Source organism: Falco biarmicus, chromosome 1 (genome assembly GCF_023638135.1).
Source record: "Falco biarmicus isolate bFalBia1 chromosome 1, bFalBia1.pri, whole genome shotgun sequence".
Taxonomy (NCBI): Eukaryota; Metazoa; Chordata; class Aves; order Falconiformes; family Falconidae; genus Falco; species Falco biarmicus.
The window spans coordinates 111424175-111449751 of NC_079288.1; positions in this window are offsets into that span (position 1 = coordinate 111424175).

Sequence of the window (25577 nt, forward strand, 5' to 3'; positions counted from 1 at the left end):
ACCGCTGCATGTTAGCTATCCTGTTTAAAGGCAGATAGGTCCATTTTCCCTGACAGTTGCTTCCTCTATGATGCTGTGGAGCTAGGGATCAAATCCATCTGTAGAGCACTAGGATCTCAGTCTAGAAATAGCTCAGGTCTTGCGATACTCAAGGAATAGATCAGCCTCTTGTAGTGTTGTAAATACTTTTATATGGGAATATGTTTTTAAGTGTGTTTCATTGTGCCCCTGCGTTGACTTATAAGCATTCTTGTATTCATGTACTTCATTTCCACTTGCCAATGTGACAGAATCACGGAATGGTCAGGGTTGGAAGGGACCTCTGGAGATCATCCAGTCCAACCTGCTGCTAAAGGAGGTTCACCTAGAGCAGGTTGCACAGAATTGTGCCAGGCTCTCTCTATGTGTTTCTCTGCTCCGAGTGCTTGTTGGGGTTCCCTTGCTTAGTGTTGCCTTTCTACTTCTGCTTCACTTTGATATTATATCTTTCTTTCTTTTCTGGATGATTAATCTATCAGGATGTCATAATTTTAAACCACTGGGAGAATGGTTAACAATGAAATTGTCAACAGGTGCCATCACCCAGTTCATTGCTGAATAGCTTGACTATACAACTTCTTGGTGATTATTGCTTTGCTAGCTGGGTGTCTGATTCTGTGTATCTCCCATTTTCCTATTCCATTTTTATGTTTTTTTTTCAAAATCAGTAGGGTTCTGTTAAGTAAAATTTTGGGGTTGGATGGGAGGAATGTTTGGGTAACAGTAAAACAAGCAAACAAGCAGTCTTATGCCACTGAAATGAGTACAGTGACTTATTTTGCTGAGTGTTTTAGGATGATTGTGGGTCAGAGGGCCAGTGGTCTTGTCCAGTTAGGGCAGCTCTGGTGGAAGTGAGGTACTTCTATGTGCACTTTCATCTTCAGCCACGTGAGTTCTGATCTCAGGGCCAGCTTGAGCAAAAATGATGTTGAGCAATTTAAAATAGTTGCCATTTTTTTCTACAATTTTATGTCAGAGGCAGCAATAACTGTTAGGTTACCAGGAGTTGAATGGTGAGCTTTTCCTAATGCTGGTTCCCAGTACTAGGGATCTGGGTAGCTAATATCCTGGACTTGCCAGATCCAGATATGAATGTTATTAGGAAGAAATATTAGGGTTATGGTTTTTTCTGGTTTGTTTTGGGGCTTTGGCAGCTTCTAATTCCTTTTCTTGTATTTCTCCTTTTGTCCCACAGTGGCCGTTTTAGCTGTTCCCTTCTGCTAGCTGCCAGCTGCTTTTTTGTTTTACTAACACTTCACTCTCACACACAGAAGTGGGAGGGCTGCAATGCCCAGAACTGCTGCATTTCTCCTCTTTTGGAATGGGTGCTAACAGGTCAGTTTAATAGCCAGATTTTGACATTTTGTAAGTCTTTAGATGTTTTGTGCTTTTATTAAAGCAAAGTGACTAAAGACTTACATTTGTATTTTGTTTATTTAATTACTGAAAGCTATGTTTCAAGCTTTTCTCATTTTGCAGAAAAAAGCCTGAAAATCCTATGTAAGTCTCAAAGACTGGAAGGCAAATAAGGGGATCCCTCAGATTGTTCTCTAAAGCTCAGGACACTGGACCGTGACTCATGATTATGAGTGCTTGAGATAGACAAACTCAATGCTGTCAGTCTTATTTCTCTCAGCTGTTAGCTCCTTTGCACTTGATAGGACAAACTAGAGAGCTCAGTAGTATGAATCACTAAGCTTTTCCTAGTAGAGGCAGGTCTGCAGATTGTGAAGAGCAAACCTGAAAAAAAGTGGTGTAACACTAATTAGCACAGTCGGGTTTTGAATGGAAGTTCATGATATACTGGTACCTTGCCAAACTGTATTGCTATAACCATAATTTGCAGTGACTTGTGGTAAATACACTTTATTTTGGCTTCTGATTTCCACCTTTCTGCCTTCAAATTCTACTCAGGAAGTACTTTGTTTTTTCTTAGGACACTTAACAGTAGTAAACCCAGAGTACTATCAGTAATTCCCCTTTTGCTTAAATAAAATAAAGATTTTATTTGGTATAGAAATGGCAAATAAATGAAAATAAAACTATCATAAATCTTCTAATTGAATTTTATTCTACAAGATTGTCTGCAAAGGCTTCTTCTTAAACATAACATTCAAGTGGAAAACTACTGATTTTGGCCATCTAGTTTGTGGGTGCCATTTTTGTGCGTTCAGATTATGCTAGTAGAAAGGGTGGCATGTTATTCAAAGTCTGAGCATCCAAACCAAAGCAAAATAGTGGAATTATGTGCAAAACTGGAAACACAGGCCTAAATATTCAAACCTACCTGCTAAAAAATAATGTATGAATTCTTGGTTAGGCATGTAACTGCAAAGTCTGATATTTTGCTGCACATAGATTAATTCTAGGCAAATTTGGCTAAAAGTTTTTGTTAGTAGTTCTAACTCCTACCGAGGCAGGTACTTAGCAAGGATACCTCAAGTTTATTTAACCTTATTATATCTATAAAGACAAAACCTTGTATTTATGTAACTACACACCTGAATTTGAGAACTGCTAACTGCTCTGGAGAGCAGTAACTGAGGTTGCTTGTGGCTGTATGTTTTTATTAGCATTAAGCAAATTATTTTAGAAGGGGAAGTGAAAAGGGGTTTACTGAAAACTGGAAGTTTCATTACTTTGCTGTTCCCTAACCTTACTTCATTCATATCAATTAATGAGTATTTTATTGACAAAATAGTTCAAGTTTCCTCATATCAAATAATTAGAAACACCTTTAAATTTGCTGGTTTAGTTTTCATAATTTCATCTGAATGGGTGAGACAACACCCCATATCTTATCATACCTCTTCGATAATATTGTTATTATGGTGATAGGAGGCAACTTGTTAACAGTGCAAGGGTGGAACTCAATTTCCAGGATGTAGCTCCTTGAAGATACAGTATGTTTTGTCTTATGAACAGAGGAGCAGCCTTCCTTAATAACTTGTTTTGTGTATATGGTCTAAAAATGCCTTTCATAGCAATTTTAAATGGGGGCCATTATGTTCTTTAGTATTTACTATGCATTACTATTGTTATGCATTACTATTATTTACTCTGTATTACTCTGTATTTAGTATTTATGTATTTATTAATCTACTTTTGCCTAGACTTTCTGTTTCAATCTAATCCACTTTGGTTCATATCAACAGCATATAGGGATGGGATTATTTCCATGCAACTAGTTAGAGGATAAAAAAAAGTTAAAAGAAAAAAAAAAGAAAAAAGCTTGTGTACTTTTTTAGTCTGGTGTATTTCATAGAATGCACAGACTGTAAAAAAGGTCATCTATAATCTCTCAGGCATAAAACCAGTGCCTTGGAGACTGTATAGAATCTGCTCGCTGTTCATTTTTTGGCCACAAGCATTACCAGATATAATAATTAAGGAAAAATTTAACAGCTATCATGTCTTCCCCTTCTTCTCCCCCATTATCTCTTTGAGCAAGCTACAAAGAAATTACTTAAAGAAGTTTGTGTCAGGCCTCTGCACAGGTTCCTGCCAAGGTTATTTTATGAGAAAAATGTTTTTGTAAAATACTTTAAATTTGCCTTGGCAAATCACTTCTTTTGATCAGGGAGCACAAGCTGACATCTACACACCTTTCTCATTGCAGGAGAAAAAGAAATCGTTGATGTCCCTTTGATGATTTGTTGCTTCCCAGATCTGTTTTTCCACCTTGTGCATCCCCCTGTGCAGCAAGGAGCTGAATTAAGGCTCAGTTGTTCTGTTTTTGCCTTAAAAAATGCCTGCCATATCTTATAGGTAGCAAATGCTTCATGGACAGCTGGATGCAGAACTGAATCTGGAAAGATGGAAAACTGAAAAGCATTAGAATACTGATAAGAAGGTTAAAGAAAAGATAGATTAGCCTCAGTGTTTTTTTGTTTTTTTTTTTTTAAAAGAAAAAGAAAAAAAGAGTTAGGCTCAGGGGAGAGCCTGTGAGAACAGGGAGAGATGAGGAAATGTTTGGAGAATAACTTACATTCTTAAAGATGTCTTAATATCTTAAAAGCAATATTGACATACAGCTATATAAAAGGAATAAGAACTGAAGAGATAAGAGCAAGGACAGGAGATAAGTAAATCTGAGTGTCTAAAATAATGTCTTTGGATAGATGTTTTTTAAAATTTGAAAAATATGAAAATATTATTCACACACTGAAAAAAACCCTCATATAGATTCCCCAGTTTGAACACTTTTGTTTACTGTGCCTCACAGATTAGTGGATGGATAACTAAAATGTACGTGACAAAAGCTCGGAGTGTCTAATAAAAACCTTATTCCAGGAGAACTCAATGAGATCAGTAAGTCAGGAGAGGAATTGGTCACTGTTTCACCAAGAACTTTTGCTAAAAACCTTTTCAGTAGCCAGCTCATTCCTTCCCCATGCCAATAAAACCTTAGTTTTCATGCTTCATTGTCCTAAAAATAGAAATGCTCATCAGTTATTTGAGATTTATTGAGCTAGAATATAGTCTTGTGCCCACAGCTAGAAAGACTCCCTCTAGCATCTTGAGAACCAAGGGAGAAATATTAACTTAAAAAGTGATACACTGGTAAGTTATTGAAATGTCTTTGTATTTTGTATTTGTCATTTATGTCTCTGTCCCTGTCATGGAAGGTGCTGTTGAAATCTTTCAACATCAACACTCTGCCATTTAAAACTTACCCTGCCAGCATGCCATCTGTTTTGATCAGGGAACCACTTTCTACGTGAGCTGACTCCTACACACATTGCACTTTGCAAGAGAAAAATGTATTTGCTGGAAAGTAAAAAATCTAACCCTCCCTTGAAAAGCAATGCTCCTTGACATAGTTTAAAAAGAAATAATAAAAAAATAATCTTAATATCAGATAAGTACACTTTCTTCCCTTTCTCTCATTGTTTTAGATTTCTAAACAATGGAAAAAAAAACATAGTAAAGTGAGTCAAGCTGCCTTTGTAATTGCATTCTGTACCCCCAGAGCTGGTTGCACATGTTGATGTATTTCAGGGCAGAGATACTGGCCTTTGCCTTTATTTCTATAGAAAGTTTACTTTGTAAGTTAAAAAAAAAATAGTATGTTTTTTCTATGCATAGCTTCTTCAAAGAGCACTGGAAATACATTTCTCAAGAGTTTTCTAGCTTTGTGAAATCTAGATTGTAATCAATATAATTTACTAATGGTTACATGTTATTTTTAATAACAGATACCATTAAAGTAGGTACATCTGGATGAGATACTGGTCTGAATATTTAACTCCATTCTCCCTTGATAGGCTTTTCTATTAATATATTTATATATATTAATATATATAATTAATTATAGGCTATTTTCTATTATCAATGTCTTTCACAGTCTAACAGTGAAAGTGCATTGTGGGTGGAGGGAGATGAGAGAGGAAGACATCTACACTCTGTGCTAAGGAAACGTTAGCAATCACATAACTGGCTCTCAGCATCTTCCTCTATACCCACAATTCCAAAGCCTGAACCTGTGGCTCAAGTCCCTAAAGTGATGCGGTGGATCATACTGATTGCTTGATGGGTTTTCTTTTGGGTCATTTTGTGGTGCAGAGTGTGGATTCCGGGAACAGTTCTGTGGCAGGGTTCCTTACTACAAATATCGCTTGGCAACACGGGATCATGGGAAGACAAGTAAGAACAGAGCAAATGGTGCTGGCAGTGATAGTTGCTACTTTGTGTTATGGAAAACCAGAATGCCTGTGTTTTAGACTGACTTACCAAAAAGAAGAACACTCACCAGGGGATAAAATGCTTGTATTAGTAAAGACAAAGGAGTCCTTCTTTACAGCCTCTTAGGATTAAATAGCATGCAAAGGAACTGCATGATTCCCTTATCCCCTCTTTGAAACAACATGAGGACCTCCAGATCCAGTTTTTTGCCTCTTCTGGAACTGCATCATGTAACCCTTTCCACAAATGTATCAAATTCCATCTTCTAACAGCTTAGGTTCCATGTCAAGACCTATACTCTTCTGTTTCAGTTTTGCACCTGAATTTTTTTCATGGCCAGTTTATAAGCAACTCTTATCATGCTGACACCATCCTCTAGCTTAAATAGTTCTTCTTCCTGTCTGTAATTTACCCTATAAAATAGTAATAAGAGGCATATCCCATCATTTCACCAGTCTAAACCCACAATCTTTTGGTCTCCCCTCACTAAAGTCACTGTTCTTCCAAGTTGGTTCCAGTAAGATTTACTAAGTGTCCAACACTGGCAGGGTGCTTTGTCCTTCTTACAAGCTCAACAGCAATCCTACTAGTTACCTGTTTAGGGAGTAACAAATTGTTGAAGGAAATCCAGCTTTGGTTGTTTTAGAGCCATGTGAAACGCTGTGAAGGGCATCAGATCAGTCCTTCAACAGAAAAAGAAAGAAAAAAAAAAGAACCAAACACAACAAAACCCCTTAGTGTTCCTCTGACCCCTACCCTGTAAATTCGCCCAGGCAGTTTCATAGAATATTATCCTGAAATTTATTATTTTCTATAATTTATCTTAATACTGCACACTAAAATCCCCAATAGAGTAGTGATGACACAGATGAAACTCTCCATCCACAGAAATATAAACACTTTTTAGATAGCCTGTGAAGAGTGGTTCAATGTTAGGAAAATTGTGAGACAAGCTCTTAGTGAATTATTGTCAAGGTCAGAGAATGCACATTTATTTTTCTGGTAGTTGTATCATTATCTGGCTCTTATGATATATCCACTTGTACTGAAAATGTAGCTAACTTACCTTGGTGAATTTGATTTATTAGCATTGCAACTGACAAGGTTGCCCGTTTGTTAGTGCTTATTTTATATTTGAATAGCTTTCAGCACATAAATTTGAGGAATTGCTTGAATACTTTAGCTGTTCCATATTTCATGGAGAAAGCTAGACCAGAAGAGTGCTGCTGTTGATATTTCTATTTTGATACTGTCCATTTTTTTATAAATTAAAACAATGCCTGCATTTGTACTTAGTTTTGCCTTCTGAGCAGAATTTATGGCAAACAGTAAAACTTAAATGTGAAAATTCAGTAGCTTTATCCTGAATAAAATGTGATATAACCTTGCAATACAGTTTATTTTACAGTCAAAGCATATCATAAATCTGTTCAAAAAAACCAAACCAAACTAATGAAAACCCATGTAATTCAAAAGAACTTAACTAATTACATGATTTCCTCAGATCAAGCTTAAGTTAAAGAATGGGTGGAGAAGGAATATATGAGTAAGTATATGGTGCAGGATAGAAGAAGCAGCTCTCAAATGGTCCAGAAACTAGGCCTTTATGTCTCTTACTGACTTCAGTGGTGTTACATCAGGCAGAGGAGCACAACCTAATTACAGCCAATATTAGCTCATTCTCTTCCCAGAAGGATGCACTTTTAAGTAAACACAATTGTATAAAGACCCAAATAAAGAAAAAGCAAAACTTGCCCCAACATCTTGTGAAGTTTCTTTAACATGTCTCTAGCCTTTCAGGTGTCCTTCTTTGCTACGAGGAAGAAATAATTATTCCCCTGTATCACTGTGGGCTGTCATCTATATACTTCCAATTCTACAGATCTCAGCTTGTCCTAATTTTCTAGGGATCAATAGGGAAGCCAGTCAGAAGCACAACTTACATAAACTCGCAGTGTGATGGGAAGAAGGGATAGATTTCTTTAGGGCCCCATGTCATCACGTTGGCACTCAGGACTTCTCAGCTTCCAGACTGTCTTCTCAACCAGTTCTTCTCCCCCAGTGACTGCATTTTTAATAATAGTAGAGAAGGAAGACTCATCTGCTGTCCTCCACTTCAATGGATGTATCTTTCCTAAACATGAGGTAAAGGTACAAGTTTAATGTTAACAACAGCGGTGAGACTGACAGTCACAAGTCTCTAAGAATGATTGTCCAGCCATGCAATGGTTTGGCTGTGATCAGGATGAGGAGCCTCTGGTTGAAGCTAGTCATGGAAACTCTGAGTTGATGTTGTTTGGTTATTCCAAGAAATTGCCAGTTTATAACATCATTTACTGCTGAAGTCATTTACAGATTATTAACACCACCACTGATAGCTGCACTCCTCATTCCTTCCATCCACTCAATACTAATTATTGGAAAAATGCTTTTTGGGGGTGAGAGAGAGGAACCAGAAGTCATCTTCTGGTGCATTTTAGTACTATGATCCAAGCAGATATTACCTGCAGGCTTTATTATGAACATCCTTGTATCTACGGTAGAAATCAATGATACATATATATGGTGGTAAACTGAGTTGAGCATGAAATCTTAGTGTTTTTTTCTCAGCAATGAAGTCCACCAAGAATATTTAATCTCATTGCTCCTTTCTCTTAATCCACTGGGTGGAATTCAGGTGTTGGGTTTTCATGCTTTCAGGCCTCTGCTATATTCATTTCCATTAACTGAAAAAAACGGCCTTTCTGCATAGCTTTCACATTCTGTAAGAGCTATATTCCAGTGGGACAGCAGAATAGCCAAGATCAGTAGGGTAGCTTATGTGTATATGAAATAACCCCAAAAAGGTCAGAAAGCAAAGCAGAGATTCCCAAGTGAAATGCTGGGCATCACACACATGCAGTTGCCTCAATATTTTTTGCTGGGAAAAGCACATGAAAAAAATTCTGTCCCTGAACCCATTAGTAGTGCTATGATTGGTGGTTGTTGAATTGGTCTATTTACAGAACTTTATGAAAATTAGAACTAAGCTATTTTAATTACAAATATCCACTGTGTAATTAGCACCATAATACAAAATGTGTTCAATATATTTTATATGTAATAGAAATTCTGTAAAATGAAACTGTAATAATATAAGTAGTTTTTTAGGATAAAAAGTAGGTTAAGATAAGCAATTTCATGCTTTAAACAGTGAGATAAATATTCCCTAGTGTATTAAAATATTGTGTTTTGGATTGCTAATCATTTCACTGAATAATAAATACAAGTTTCCCTTTTATGTAGTTAATGCAACCCATATTTTTCAATAGAGAAATGAAATTTTGAATCATACATAAAAAGTAGCTATGAGTATTTCATTACCAAACTTAATTCAGTCATTTCCACAGACTTATGGAAAATGTTACTCACCTCTTGGGGAAAACTTTTGGCAGTGAAGTGTAGTTTTGCTTGGCATATATTTTGAATTGTTTGAATCTCTGGTTAGTTAGTCCCTTCTGGGAGGGCTGTTATACACAGACTGGTTCAGAACAATAGTTAGCTTTTAGCAGTATTTTATATCTTTAAAACTTTATTATTAACATTACGTAAGGCATACTTAGTCACCATTTCTGAAATGCTATTGGGAGGTTAACTTGTATTTTCTAATATTTTAGTTTTCACTTGGTTATAAAAACTGCCGTCTAATGTGGTTGTGTGAAATCTGTATGCAAGAATGAAAATTTCCAAAGCCTTTCAGGGGACCATGAGTTTTATTTCTCAGGCTGTTACTACATTTTCATGCAGCCATTTCTGTGGTGTAAAATAAGGACATCAATTGAAGGATGATTATGCTCTGAATGCCCAGTGAAGCTTTTAAAATGATACCTGACATCCAGTTGCATAGCTATAGACATTGGTGTCTTTTTTTTTAAAATTCACTTTTTACAGAGAAAGTCTGTTAGAATCTGAGGGAAACAGAGGAGTACAAACATTACTTCCCGGACTTAACATTCACTGTAGCTAAGTAAAATTTTTACCAAAGATAATTCAATGTTACTTCCCCAATTCTGCTTTGGCTTTTTAAAGTAAAACCCTAAGGATTAGTTGGACATTGTTTTTTTATTAAAATACTTTGGGTTATTAATGCTTGGGAACTGTTATCTGGCAACTTTAGGCATTCTGGAGAACTAGAGGCTTATAATTACTACTATAGCACATACTCATCAGAGTAATATAGAGCTACACTGCAGTTTTAAATGGTCTAGGCAGGCTGCTGCTAGCAGAATAACTGCAGTGACTGAATGCAGTGTGGACTACAAAAAATGTACTTGAGGAGACCTGTAATGTTTAAGATGGTTGCCTTTTCTGAGCTTTGCTTTATTATTGCTACCCAGTACACAAGCTAGCTTGTGTAAAGGTAGTTCAGATACATCAATGCAATGCTAGCAGTGGTTGTGTCTGGTGTACAAGTATTCCAGGGGAATCTGATGTGTGTGTTCTCTAGAGAGAAGATGTTACAAGATCAGGCTCTAATTATTTTTTAATTGTGCAAAGCTTTAACGATAAAACCTTAATGACTAGCTTCATTTAAGACACTTTAGGGATGTTGACTTAAATAAAATGCTGTTGTTATTTTCTTTCCCAACAGTCTAAGCACTTTCTATTTCTCTCTGTCTCTCAGGAATCTGCTGTGCCTAACAGAGGAATGATCCATGTAATTAAAAGATTCTGGGTGCAGGTTCCCTGATTATCCTTACAGTAGCTCAACTAGTAGGCACTGGGCACCCAATTTTCAATTCATGCACAGTATGTTCCACTTTTCATCCTAATAAAGCTCAAATATTCTGTGTTCTTTGCTGTTACATAAATACAGCAAAAAGAATTGAAATAGCCTTTGCAGACAGTTCTTCCAAACCGGAGAGAGAGGGGAGGGAATACTAGAAATTTTGGTAAAGGTCACCAGTCAAGGATAATTGGTATCAAATCTCAATCAATCTGCATGCAAAGCACAGAGAATCTTTTGTACAGATGTCAGAAATAAAGGTCTTGATGTTTCTTTGCTTTCTTTCTTTTTTTTTAATCTGTCCTGTTCTTGGGTAAGTATTGCCACTTCATATCTGAAGTGTGCACTGAGTACTGGAGCAGAAATGAAAATAATATAAATCAGAGAATCATAGAATTATTTAGATTGGAAAAAGATCTTTCAGATCATCAAGTCCAACCGTTAACCCAGCACTGCCAAGTCCACCACTAAACCGTGTCCCCAGGTGCCACATCTACATGTTTTTAAACACCTCCAGGGATGGTGACTCAACCACTTCCCTGGGCAGCCTGTTCCAATGCTTGATCACCGCTTCAGTGAAGAAATTTTTCCTAAGATCCACTCTAAACCTCCCCTAGCACAACTTGAGACCGTTTCCTCTTGTCCTGTTGCTTGTTACCTGGGAGAAGAGACCAACCCCCACCTGCCTACAGCCTCCTTGCAGGTAGCTGTAGAGAGCGATAAGCCCCCCCTGAGCTTCCTTTCCTCCAGGCTAAACACCCCAGCTCCCTCAGCCGCTCCTCATAAGACTTGTTCTCTAGACCCTTCACCAGCTTTGTCATAATGTCATAAGCCACTGCAAAACATCAGCAGTGTTGGTTAGGGACAGTTTATTAGCTGTTGTAGATACTTTGCTTGGCCCTCAACTGTTTTGAAGTTGAATTCCAACTTAAAATGCAAAACAGTTTGAAAAATCTGCTTTGAGGAAAAACCTGATCTTGATAAACTGAGAGCTTTGTCAGCAGGTGTGCAAGTTGAGATAATGAAAAGCAAAATAATATTAATAGAGTTCCTAGTGTTTCCATCCTGGGGTCTCTGGAGATAGGCAGTTGTGATGGTAACATTTAATTATAGGAAACAGTATTTAGCTATTTTTAAACTGGTCAAAACTCAACATTTCTGTCCCTTCATCCTTAATCAAAATAAAAACCTGAGCGGGATACTGAAAAGATTTCCTGGAAATATTTTATTTCACTAAGACTGAAATCCTTTGAAGCATATTTATGCACAGTTTGATAAAATATTTTGAATTATTGAAGTAATCATGCTCCACAGAGTAATCTTGGGAGGCGGGGAAAGAAGCAATCTGAAAAAAGAATAGTGTGGGTTTTCATTGGCCAGGGTGTAAAATACTATGCTTGTAAAGAGTATATTTCTTTTTCTGTCTGCTACAGGAGCAAATGATAACTGCTTCTCCAGGTAGAATCCTTTCTTTGGGCACTTGGAGTCTTAATGCTTGTCACTTGAAGGATCTACGCTGGCTGCAGGCTGTATGTCCTCCTGCTTCTTTGCTGTTCCATATAAGCAGTACTTGAGATACAAGTGGCAGATAGAAGATTTGGGAAAAATTCTTGATTGTCTAAAATAGACAGTCACAGAATTTTATGAAAAAAAAAAAAAAGAGAGAGACTTAGAATCTGCTATTGTAAATGTGCTTAAGCTCATTAAAATTATATAAATAGACTTAAATTTTGGGGTAATGACTAGTGTTATTGAATAATATGAATCAAGAAAATGTATTTCAAAAACTACTGTTCTTTAGGCTATGCTAACATAACGAATAAAACAAAGCAATTATCAATCAGCAAATTAGATTTAATATCTAATAGAAATGGAATGATCAGTCACCACAATAATACCCAAAATTCCAACACCATTTGGTTATGGATCCCAAACTTCTAGTTATTGATGTGGATGCTTATATAGCTGTGTAAACAGAAACTAGATTTTTGATTTCTATCTGGAATGGTGTCTTTCTGCTTAGTTCTTGTTCCTGTTTCAAGTCCAACCCCTTTTTTTTTTTTCTTACAAAAGGAGGTTTTATAATGCTGATCTTAACAGAAGACCTTTTGCAAGTAAGTGCAAGTTTGATGACTTGTGTATTACAAGTTACCAAATGTACTAAGAGCAAGGAGAAAAGTCTTTCTTATCTCCAGAAACCATCTTCATCTCAGTCCTTAGAGCAGCATAGCTGTTTTCAAGCACTGAGAATTGCACAGATTCTGAATCCAAGCTTGGAAATTATTGTTGTATATATGATATAGGAATTTACCAGCTTGGACATCTTTGTATCTTTTCCATGTATGGTATAGAATGCCCTTTGGATGCCTTTCAGCTATGTTTTTCTTACATATTCGCTAAACCATCCTTGTGTTAGGAGCTTTACACATAAGACAGGAATGATTCACATAAGTTTGTATGATGCTGAAAATGTTAAGTCACCTTTGTTGCAGAGCTTACTGAAATTAGTATAGACTGCAGGATCAGCTTTTCATCTGTGCTCCAGATTGAAGGAGGTTGGTGGGACGAGATCATCATTTTGTGGAAACACAGAAAGAAAATCAGACAGGCTTTACTGTATTACTTTCAATGCATTTAATTCTCAGGCTGTTAGAACACAACTGATACCATACTCTTACAAAAAACAGCATAGAAAGGGTTTTTAGATAGAAACCTGAACATCATGATTCTTGGAGATGGGGTCTTCTGCCACAGGTAAGAAGAAAAATCTCTGGTATATACTCCTGGCACAGTTGCAGTCAGTCTACATGTACTCAGTCAGACCTCTAGACTGTGTAGGCTTTGTGTACTCTTTCTTCTACAAGGAGCTGATTCCCCTCTTTCACATTCTATCTGTTTTCCATATTCCTCTGTGATATGGTTTGGCTGAAGTGGGATCCTTATGACTCTGAAGATATATATCCTGGTTTTATAATTTTTGTAAAATTGCAAAATTTAACTGTGCAGGAAACCATTAGACCAGCCTGTTAGAGAACATCAAGGCATGGAACTTTTCCCAGTTATTTTTGTAAGTAATTTGGTTGAAGCAGGTCCTTCTATTCTGCTTTGAGCTTTTTAAACAATTAGAAATTGGTTATTTCTAATTTTATGGTTTGGGGGTTTTTTGCATGCTTTTCCCTTTTCTGTTACGGGGAGAAACCAGTGGTATTAAGCAATATTTCTTAGATACCACTTTACATCTTTACTGAAGATGTAACAAACTTTCCTTAAGCACAACAGGAATGAAAGAGATGGCAGTTTATTTTCTGTGTTTCATTCTGATTTCCAAATAGCACAGACTATCTGTTAGTCAGATGGTAAGTGTTTCTTTTGCTGTTCCCCTGGCTTTTCTGGCTGTTCAGGTGCCTCTGTTCACACATCTGTAGATCTTCATCAAGTGATAATCAGGTCTTTATCTTCAGTCCACAGTAAAAGCCTCCTCAAACATACAATCTTACTACTGGGCAGATTTGTGCTAGTTCTGTATTTTAGGGGGAAAATCTTACAGCTTCAGTTATTATTAGCTTTAAAAAAGAGCTTAACTGCATTTTAAATGTACTCCAGAAAAAGGATGTTACTGTGCTACACAGTTTCAATGAAGCTTCACCCAACCCCCTTTTTAGCAATTGGTTCTAAAAAGACATCTTTTCTTTATTTGAGAGATAAAATGAGGGGGAATCCTCATTTTCTTTTTCAGGAAAATAATGATTAATGATTAACTCAATAATTGACTGAATAATTAATGATTACAGTAATGTAATTATAAAGTTTAATCATACTATCACAAACTATGTCTTACTTCTTCTTCCATAGCTTGTGTAAAAAAGCCCATAAAGTTATCTGTGATGCAGTCCGTGCTTTTCCCAACATCAGTCTCTTATCAGGAGACTCATCTCTTTAGAAGAGGAATTGGTTCTTGTTCCTGGCATCAAAACATGATAATAAAGCTATGTAAACTGGATTTTTGTAAGAGCCAATCCATTTCCTTTTTGTGAGAGCAAAATGTGGGATCTGAGAGTATGGAAGGGAGATTCCAGATAGGAAATGCTCAGGCTTTCATAAATATTTACTTTAGAGTAAGTAAACTTGGGATTAAAGGAGCTAGTAAGATGAAGTGACCACTGTATTTAAAAATTTCTGTTTTCAATTTAATTCTGGTGTCTTAGCAAATTATCTTTTGAATTCTAGTTTCTCATGTTTTGGCTTAGTTTAGAGACAGATCTCTCTGTGTATGTGTCTGTGTGTGGGTGTATGTATATGTGTATGTACATGTCTGTATGTGTATATTTAAGACTCAAAAAACCGCTAAGCCCAAATCCAAAAACCATTCATGTTAATATATTTTGGCTTTATATCCATAATTATTTGGAATGTGATTAAATCTCATTTGCTTCACTAGGCCCAAAGCATGTGTTTAAAGTCAAGCATGTGCTTAAGTGTTTTCCTGAATAAGGATGCTTTCCTGAACGAGAATTTGAAGAGAATACACTCCACGTGAACAGTAAACATCTTTTTCCATGTAACTGTTCAGTGTCATACTGAAGTCTGAGCTTCTGTTGATATGTTTTTCTTTCTAGTTAATGTAGAAAGAAGTATTGGATGATATGAATTGAATTCCTTTTTAAACTGCATATTTCTTTTGTGGTTATAGCATAGTACTGTTAGAGCAAACTAATTCAGGGCTACAATGGAATAGAGAAATGTTCTTTAAAATGGACTAGCATCTCCTTATTGGTCTATACATTTTTTAACTTACATGAATATTAGAGATTTGGTTCAGAGAGCTTATTATCTACCTTTGGTTATATTCTGGAGAAGCCTTTTTCATTTGACCTGTGCAGTCATTTATAAAACATAAAATATATAGCAAAGTCAGCAAAGGAATATTTGATTTGGTCTGGGTTGTTCATTTTTTTTTAAAATGCATTTTTTAAAGGTCATATGTTTGTACCTTATTACTACTTCGATAAATGGCTATTTAGGATTAACTTGTTGGTTGTATGTGATAGCAATCCCTGTCATCTTTTAAAAATGAAGGCAAACATTTCTAGCATGAAAAATGAAGTATCTTTGCCTGAAGCCAACAGCAGTTTTAACTTGCTAATGTTTTTGTGGTTGTGATCTCAAAAAATTGGCAATATGTTGACTGCCTGCTATGGTAATGTGATTTGCGATGTTAGAAAATCTAGTATCAGTTATCAAAATTTAGAAGGTATTTAACAATGCACATTTTTTCCTAGAAACCTCTCTGTAATAATTTTTTTAAAATTCTATGTAATTTTTTATTCTGAACATGTATTTTCCAGAAAATGCACTTGAGATTGTAAATTACTTGCACCAGTAGAATTTTCCCCCTCGTTAAAAAAAGTGAGTCTGTGTTGTATTTCTCTTCAGAAATCCTGGTGTATCCTTTACAAAATTCAAGTATCTTAAACTCTACAATGAAATTCTAATATTGTACTCTTGAAAACTGTTGAAAAGCACTCTGATTGGAGCCAGTCACTGCAGAAACAGTAGTCCAGTGAATCTCAGTCTGTGTTTATGTAAGGAATTCTAGTTTGTACCTCATGTAGAAAAGCAACAAACAAAACAATTGAGAAGTGATTGTGTTTTATATACAAGACTGAGGTTTGCAATTTCAAGTTGTCATGAATTGGTCTTGGTTTTATTTCAGAATTTGTCTTGTTAGTTTTCAGCATGATTCCTTATGTTATCAGTTTTATTCCCCCACAGTACTTTTCTGGAATGACAGTAGAGTATTTCATGATACAACAGCAATCTTACTTATCATAGAATCATGGAATGATTTGGGTTGGAAGGGACCTTAAAGATCATCTAGCTCCAACCCCCCTGCTGTGGGCTGGGACACCTCCCACCTGCCCAGGCTGCTCCCAGCCCCATCCAGCCTGGCCCTGAGCCCTGCCAGGGATGGGGCACCCACAGCTGCTCTGGGCAGCCTGGGCCAGTGTCTCATCACCCTAACGGCAGAGAATGTCTTCCTAATATCTAATCTAAATCTATCCTCTTTCTTTTATAAGCCATTATCCCTTGTGCTATCGTTACATGCCCTTGTAAAAAGCCTCTCTTCAGCTTTCTTGTAGCCCCCTTTAGGCACTGGCAGGCTGCTCTAAGGTCTCCCCAGAGTCTTCTCTTCTCCAGACTGAACAGCCCCAACTGTCTCAGCCAGTCTTCACAGGAGAGGTGCTCCAGGCCTCTGATCATCTTTGTGGCCTCCTCTGGACTTGCTGCAACGGGCCCATGTCCTTCCTACTTTGGGGGCCCCAGAGCTGAATGCAGCACTGCAGGTGGGGTTTCACAAGAGCAGAGCAGAGAGGGAGAATCACCTCCTTTGACCTGCTGGCCATGGTTCTTTTGATGCAGCTCATCATCTTGTCCCAGTATAGACCTCTGAGGAATGCCAGTCTCTCCTTGGACCTTGAGCCACTGACCTCGACTCTTTGAGTGTGACCATCCATCCAATTCTTTATCCACTGAGTCGTCCATCCATCAAAACCATGTCTCTCCAGTTTAGAGACAAGGATGTTATGTGGGACAGGGTCAAAACCTTGGCATAAGTCAGTCATTCTTTCCAGATCTGTCAGTGCTGTAACCTCATCACAGAAGGTCACCAAATGTGTCAGGCACTATTTGCCCTTAGTGAAGCCATGTTGGCTGTCACCAGTCACCTTCTTATTTTCCATGTGCCTTAACATAGTTTCCAGGAGGATCTGCTCCATGCTTGTGCCAGGCAGTGAAATCAGACTGACTGGCTTGTGCTTTCCCAGGTCTTCCTTATTTCTCTTTTGTGGTTATGTTTCCCCTTTTCCAGTTAGTGGGAACTTCCCTGGACTGCCACAACTTCTTAAATGTGATGGACAGTGGCTTAGCACTTCACCCGCCAGTTCTCTCTGGACCCGCAGATGCATACCTTGGAGGTACAAGGTTCCCAGTGCAGCTGAATGGTAGACTATACTGAAGTTGCCTTTCAGGAGTTAAAAAATGATGATGCTCCTTTTAAGAGTGTACATATGCTTTCAAATCTGGTTCAAAAGCCTATTATAAATTTTGAGCACAATTAGAATTGCAGCATTTCTTTCATTTTTACTTTTTTGTTTTTGGTTTGGCATTTCCCCAATTTGCCTGATAGCTGGTATTCTGACATATATGTGTGTTCAAGTGCTTTGAAATCCAATTAATGCACAGAGTGCAAAATGTAACTTCTGTACCTTTTAGCAATTGTGGGAGTTACTTATGGCGTGAGATGAACAGAAAAAGAAGACAAGTTTAAGGAGATACTGTGGTGTTTTGTGATGTCTTTATACATCATCACCATCATTCCCTCTGAAACTTTTGGGAACTACTGTAACAGATGCAGAAAAAATGGATACAATGAGAAATAATATTTTTGGTAATGTAAAAGGATTTAATTTAGATCTTAAGAGCTATAAAATAGAGCACTGCTGATTACATTGTTTAGTGGACCACCAAACTAGCTGAGTAGCTCTGTCAGTATCTTGATGAAAGTTAGAGGTTGTTACATACATGCAGATGTTGACCATTTACTCAACTAGAAAAACTGAGTTCTGTGTAACTGCTTTTGCAAATAATAGGCTTTTACCCCATGGCAGCTAATCTCAGGCCATCTTTACAGTGGGTGGAGTAGATCGGCTCCTTGAGAAAGGAACTGGAAGAGTCTGCTCTTAATCTCCTTCTGGAGGACCCTACATCTCTTTACTAGAGAGGAAACCCATGAAGTTTGCCTCCTTAGGTGAACCTTAGCCCTTTGGAACCCCTTGCAAGAATGACAAACATCTGCATGATAGATTGCATTTTTGCCATAATGTGCAAGGCTTTGGCAGCCATTAATTCCTTTACTACTTCTGCTGATTATTTTCCATTGCAATTGCTTGTTGCTGTTTTCTATTTATATTCTGCTCATTTCACTGGAGTGCAAGGTTATACCCAGAACATTCAGCATCTCTGCAAGTCTGTTCTTTGTGGAGATACTAGAGGCAGCATTTGATGTTAATCGGAAATGTGCAGATAGGGCTTGTTCTGGAGTCTACTGAGTCAGGAGAAAGATTTCAGTGGAGTTCTATGCATTTTGGATCAGGCTGATGTTTTTGAAATTTCACCCTGAAAAGTACTGGCCATATTTCATTATCTGTGAACATAAAAATTTAAGATAATCGAGAATTTAAAAAATAGGACATAGTGTTACAATATATATGCAATGTATTAACTCTAATTTTTTATAGTTGTTTGCTATTATATGAATGTAATTTATTGTGCCTGCAGCAACCTGAGGACATGCTGGAAAATTAGATGATTCATTTCAAGTGTTTTATCCTAGTGAGCAAAATTTTAATCAGTCAGTTTTCTAATCCCAGCTCTGTTATTGGCACAGTGTAAACTTGGCAAGGTCACGGAAGGACTCCATTGTAGACACAGTGCTGCATCTCAGCGAAATCATTACTGTGTATGTTTTAATATACCTGCATTATAGAATTTTTAAAGAAATAGAACTGTAGAAATGTGCTTCTCTGATGAGCTATGCTAAAGGTAACCTGATAACAGAAATTATGATGATTATAAGATTTATCTTGAGCTATGGTTGCTATTTCCTATGCGAATTTTTTACAATTTCACCGTACCCCCCCCGCCCGCCCCCCCCCCCCCCCCGAATTCTAACCTAGTATAAAAGAAAGTAAAAACCCTCATAACATACAGACTACTGCCTTGTCACTTTTGTAAGTTTGTCACTGCATTGTGAGTTGGACCACGCGGTGAACAGGAACTGTATTATCAATTTGTTGTACCTCAAAGCTTGCTGTTAACTTTTATCAAGAAGATGCTACTTTTGATGATATGGATGTTAATTCAGAAATATAAAGATATAAAGTAGTCCAGTATCCAAAAATTAGCTGAGTATGTCAAATGCATGCTAATGACAGTGTAAAAGATATTCTAATTGCCTTAATTATCAGGCAGTAAATATAAAAAGAATGGTCACATTGGAGTAACATTTTCAAAAGTATTCAGTGTCCTAATTTTAAAGGGAATATATTCAGAAGCCTAACTTCCATTCAAAGCAAATAGAATTAGGCTCCAAAACTCATAATTGTGAAAATGTGATATAAACTCCTAAGGAATGTTAAAAAGTTTTACCCACAGAGGACCATGAAAGACACAAGCTCTTCAAAATGATAAACTGACTCATCCCAACATTATACTGAGAGTGGGATCATGAAACATTTGTGTGCTACATTTTTTGAAGTAGGTGTTCAATTTGTTTACAGGACAAATAGGAATTTTTCCTCTGCTATCGGAAAGCAGAATGCATTTCAGATTTACTGCCAAATTTAAAAAAAAAACACCACAAAACAACCCAAATTAGTGGATATTATTAACAAATTATAGAAGAGAGTAGGAGCCATAAAATTAAAGAGGTATAAAAGGAATGTCATTTTATAAAGACTCAGAAATACTTAGTAGGGCATTACATTAGGTAAAAGTGTAAGCATGCTTTTGCAGAATTTGAGTGAGAGGCATAATTAAATTAATTCTAAGCAGGGAGGGAGATAAGAATTACATATATTGTAAATACATATGTCTATATATGAATGTGTGATATTATAATCACAAAAATCAGAGTACAGTTAAAGAATTTACTTGTTATGCATCTTGCAAGTCTTTCCAAATAGCAGTTTGTATTAAAGCAATTCAGTTGATCAGTAAGTTGAAAAACATCTCCAGCTTTGAATATTGTCTCATGGTATTTTGCTTTTCTATTCTCTAGTTTTCAAATGTTTTATACAATATAGCTCTCATACTTTTTGTCTTTGTACTGTATCACATACGCTATGGTGCACAGGGGGGTTTCCCAAACAGGAGGAACCTCAGGAGGAGCTGTGAGTGCTGCCAGGAGCATGCAGCTCATGACAGTAGCTGATGAGACCTGTGTGGGGCCAGAAGCAATGGTGGCCAAGCCCCCTCCCACCTATAAAAGGAGCCCTTAGGGAGTGCTAGGGAACAGGACATGGCACACCAGCAAGGGCATGACACTGTAGTTGGCATGGAAGGATGTGCAGGAAGGGCACTGAAGCCCTGCCAGGTGTCCACCCTGCAGAATGCTGTGGCCTCTCTAGGCTCTGGCCACCCCACCTGCCCAGGGGCCTGTGCATGACAGGTGTGAGGCTCTGCCTGTGGCACTGAACAATAACAAGGACAGTAGTTCATCTAGCATGGAGGTGCTGCTGGGGTTGTCAGCCTATACACTGCATCAAAATTGCTTCCACAGAAAAAAAAAAAAAAGATGGGTTGTTGTCACAGGAGACCCCCTTCTGAAGGGAACAGAAGGCCCAGTATGCAGATGGGACCCACTTCTTAGGGCAGTCGGCTGCCTCCCTGGGGCCTGGTCTAAAGATGTGAAAGAGGAAGCTGCCTACTGTGGTACAGCCTTCAGGCTGTTATCCATTACTGATTTTTCAGGTAGGCAGCGATGAAGTTGTGACAAGAAGTCCAAAGACCATCAAGACTTTAGGGCCTTGAGATGACTGGTTAAGGGATCAGGAGCACAAGCAGTGTTCTCCTCTGAGCCTCCAATTGCAGGGGATGATAAGGGAAGAGATGGGAAGAACCAGCAGATCGACACCTGGCTCTGAGCTTGGTGTCACTGGCAGAATTTGGGTTTTTTTGATTATGGGTGCATTTACATGACAGCAACAGACAGAGCACACCTGTGTCAGAGGGGAAAAAGGTTCTTTGCACAGAAGTTGGCATGGCCCATTGAAAGAGCTTTAAATTAATTTAATATTTAAAGGGGTAAGGAATAAAATCAGGTTCACTAGAGATAAGCCTGGGGGCAGCACACCACCGTTTGAGGCATGGTGTGCTAGTGAGGTCCTTCAATTTCCCATCTCAGTGGAGGCAGGGGATGGAGATCCATGCAGCAGCAAAAGCACAAGGGCTATTGACGTGTTAGAAACCACAGAAGTGCCTGAGAACTATCACATAGGAATTAGGGGATCAATAATTAATACTGGATCAATGGCCCAACTGAAGTGCATCTACAAAAATGCACGCAGTGTGGGCAAAAAGCAGGAGGAGCTGGGAGCCATTGCACAGCAGGAAAACTATGACATAGTTGCCATCATGGAAACATGGTGGGATGACTTGCACAGCCGGAGTGCTGCAATGGGAAGCTCTTCAGAAGGGATAGGCAAGGAAGGAGAGGTGAAGGAGTAGCTTTTAATGTTAGGGAGTGTTTTGATTGTCTAGAGCTTAATGATGGTGATGATAGGGTTTTTATAGGTACGAATTGGGGGAAGGCCAATAAGGCCAATATCATGATAGGACTGTTATGGACCACCCAATGAGGATGAAGAGACAGATGAAATATTCTGTAAGCAGCTGGGAGAAGCCTCAGAATTTCTAGCCCTTGTTCTTGTGGGGGACTTCAGCTTACCAGATGTGCAGCACAGAGGAAACAGCCTAGGAGGTTCCTGGAGTGTGTGGGACAACTTCCTGACACAGCTGGTGAGTGAGCCAACTAGGAAAGGCACCCTGCTGGACCTGTGTCTTGGGAACAGAGAAGGACTTGTGGGTGGTGTGATGGCTGGAGGCCATCTTGGGCATAGTGATCATGAAATGGTAAGAGTTTTCAGTTCCTGGAGAAAGGGGGTAGGTGGGGGTCAGCAGAAACCTTGCACTTCCAGAGGGCAGACTTTGGCCTGTTCAGGAAGCTGATTGACAGAGTCCCTTGGGAGACAGTCCTGAAGAGGGAAGGAGTCCAGGAAGGCTGGGCATCCTTCAAGAAGGAAATCTTAAAGGCGCAGAAGCAGGCTGTCCCCATGTCTTGTCTTTTGGCAAGGCAATGGGAAAGAAGACTGGCCTGGCTGAACAGAGAGCTTTGGCTGGAACTCAGGAAAGAAAGGAGGGTTTATGACCTTTGGAAGAAGGGGCAGACAACTCGGGAAAATGACAAGAATATTGTGAGGTTATGCAGGGAGAAAATTAGAAGGGCCCAAGCCCAACTAGAACTTTGGCTACTGCCATAAAAGATACTAAAAAATGTTTCTATGAATACATTAGCAACAAAAGGAGGGCTAAGGAAAATCCCCATCCTTTATTGGATGTGGGGAAAAATGTAGTAACAAAGAATGAGGAAAAAGCTGAGGTAATTACTGCCTTCTTTGCCTCAGTCTTTAATAGTAAGACCAGTTGTCCTGTGAATACCCAGCCCCCCTGAGCTGGAAGACAGGGATGGGGGGCAGAATGAACCCACCATAACCCAAGAAGAAATGGTCAATGACTTGCAACACAATTTAGACACACACACAAGTTTACAGGTCCAGAAAGAATCCACCCAAGGGTACTGACGGAGCTGGGGAACGGCTCACCAAGCCACTTTCAGTCATTTATCAGCAGTCCTGGCTAACCAGAGAGTTCCCAATGGACTGGAAGTTACCAAATGTGTCATCCATCTACAAGAAGGGCTGAAAGGAGGATCTGAGGAACTACAGGCCTGTCAGTCTGACCTCAGTGCCAGGGAAGGTTATGGAGCAGATCATCTCGAGTGCCAACGCACAGCATGTACAGGGGGGGTCACAACAAACCCATGCAACACTACAGGCTGGGGGGAGAGTGACTGGAAAGCTGTCTGGTGGAAAAGGACCTGGGAGTGTTGGTAAACAGCCACCTGAACATGAGCCAGCAGTGTGTGCCCAGGTGGCCAAGAAGGGCAACAGCATCCTAGCTTTTATCAGAAACAGTGTGGCCAGCGGGACCAGGGCAGTGACTGTCCCCCTGCACTGGGCACTGATGATGCCAGACCCCAAATACTACATTCAGTTTTGGGCCCCTCGCTGCAAGAGGGACACTGAGGTGCTGGAGCATGTCCAAAGGGCAACAAAGCTGGTGAAGGGGCTGGAGCCCAAGTCTTAGGAGGAGTGGCTGAGGCAACTGGAGTTGTTTAGCCTGGAGAAAAGGAGGATCAGGGGGGATCTTACTGCTTTCTACGACTGCCTGAAAGGAGCTTGTAGACAGGTGAGTTGGTCTCTTCTCCCAGATAATAAGCAATAGGACAAGAGGAAATGGCCTCAGGTTGTGCCAGGGGAAGTTCAGATTGGATATTAGGAAAAAATTCTTCACCTAAAGGGTTGTCAAGCATTGGAACAGGCTGCCCAGGGAGGTGGTGGAGTCATCCCTGGAGGTACTTAAAGATGTGTAGATGTGGTGCTTAGGGGCATGGTTTAGTGGTGGACTTGGCAGTGCTGGGTTCAAGTTTGGACTCAATGATCTTAAAGTTATTTTCCAACCTAAATGATTCTATGATTATATATACTACCATTGCAGTCTGTTGTATTCTGTTTATCAACATCCATTTAAAACAAGGTGGCAAACTGACTGCTGGCTATCCCATGCCAGCAGCACCACTTTATTCCTGCAGAAATGACGAAACCTGGCAAATAAGCAAGAGCCATTAAGAAAACTGTTGAATGTACCACAAGTAAGATGCCAGCAATACTGACCCCTTATCATGCAAGTATTTATTCAAGTACTAATTTTTGAAGGACAGATAGTGATGACTGACTCTAATTATGCTAGCCTAAGCTTTCCCATTTTCTCATTTTGCTGTTGCAGTACACACCCATTTAGAGATTATCATTTTACTATTATTTTGTGAGATAGTTTGAACAATAAAGTTGTGGGAAAAGGTATAAACTACAGAGAGAGTGATTTCAAAATAACTACCTTTTATAAAACATACTAGCATCTTAAATCCTGTGCAGGACTTCAAGCTCTGCAAAACAAAACAAAAATCTCTTAGGGCATCCAAACTGCAAAAAATACAGATCAAGAACACTAATGAGAATCTGGCAGCATGAGAATGAATGTTTTCTAATAGAAATGGCTTCATTCTAAGAAATAACACAGAAATTGTGAAAAATGAGGAAGATAAATTCAAAACATATGGAAACCACGAATTCATACAGCATATTGGCAGTTGGGTTGAATAACTGGCCCTATTTCTTATCTTTCACTGTTCTTTCACAGTATTCTTGGTGTTTTAGTTTAGAGAAAATTAAATACGAGATTTTGGAGATGTTGAAACCATTGAGCTAGTTCTTGTTTTGCCTTATCACCTATTTATAATGCTCTAATCTGTAGGAGAGTTTGCTTAGAAATTTTAGTAGCAGAAGTCTTTGTGCAGACATATATGAGAACACAGAATGGAAGGTTAAATGAGTTTATTGTAGCAAGGCTCTCTAGCACATCCCAGTAGGCAAGCATATGAATATTCCCTTGGGCTTTCCCTACAAATTATATGCAAAGTTAATTAGCATAAATATACTAGCCATTTCTTTCAAATCTAGGTGCCTAAAGACATGCTGTGCTGTGCCCTGGCAGGTCAGTTGAGAAGCCAGCCATTGTGATTTTTTTTGAGCATAAAATTACCTTGATGCAACAAATGCTTTTTTATACAACTGACCCATTAGTTTTCGCCCTTCACTTACATCTGACAACATCAAGTGACTAGGTTTTTATTGTCTTTGTTAGCAGCATTGGAGTGATTACTCAGGTTCCCACCCTGGGCATGGGCAGGGCCTTGGTGTCAGCTCTGGTGACCTATTTTGAGTGGTGGTGTGCAAATATGTTTTCTTTAGAGGATGTCCAGAACTGTCTGGCCTTACCTGCCTGGGCTTTCTGCAGCCTAAGAAGTTTGCTCTGTCCCATGCTGAGCAAAAATCTTACCCATGCGCTGCAGCACTCTCACAGCTTGCAACTTTATTACGTGTGCTGAGACTTTGCTGACCATAGTCTCATGCTTGCCACAGTTGCCTTCTATACCAGACCATGTATGTCTCCTTGGCAGCAGTCTATTTACTCCTGTTCTCAGGTGGCTTTGTTGCTGTATTTGGTTGCCTTTTTTTAAAAAAGGCAAACTATTTCTTCTTTCCTACTGACGTGAGCATTCATCCCAGCAGCTTTGGGGGACAGCCCTTGCAGGTTGTGGCTGCTGAAGGGCTGGGCTTAGCCATGGGAA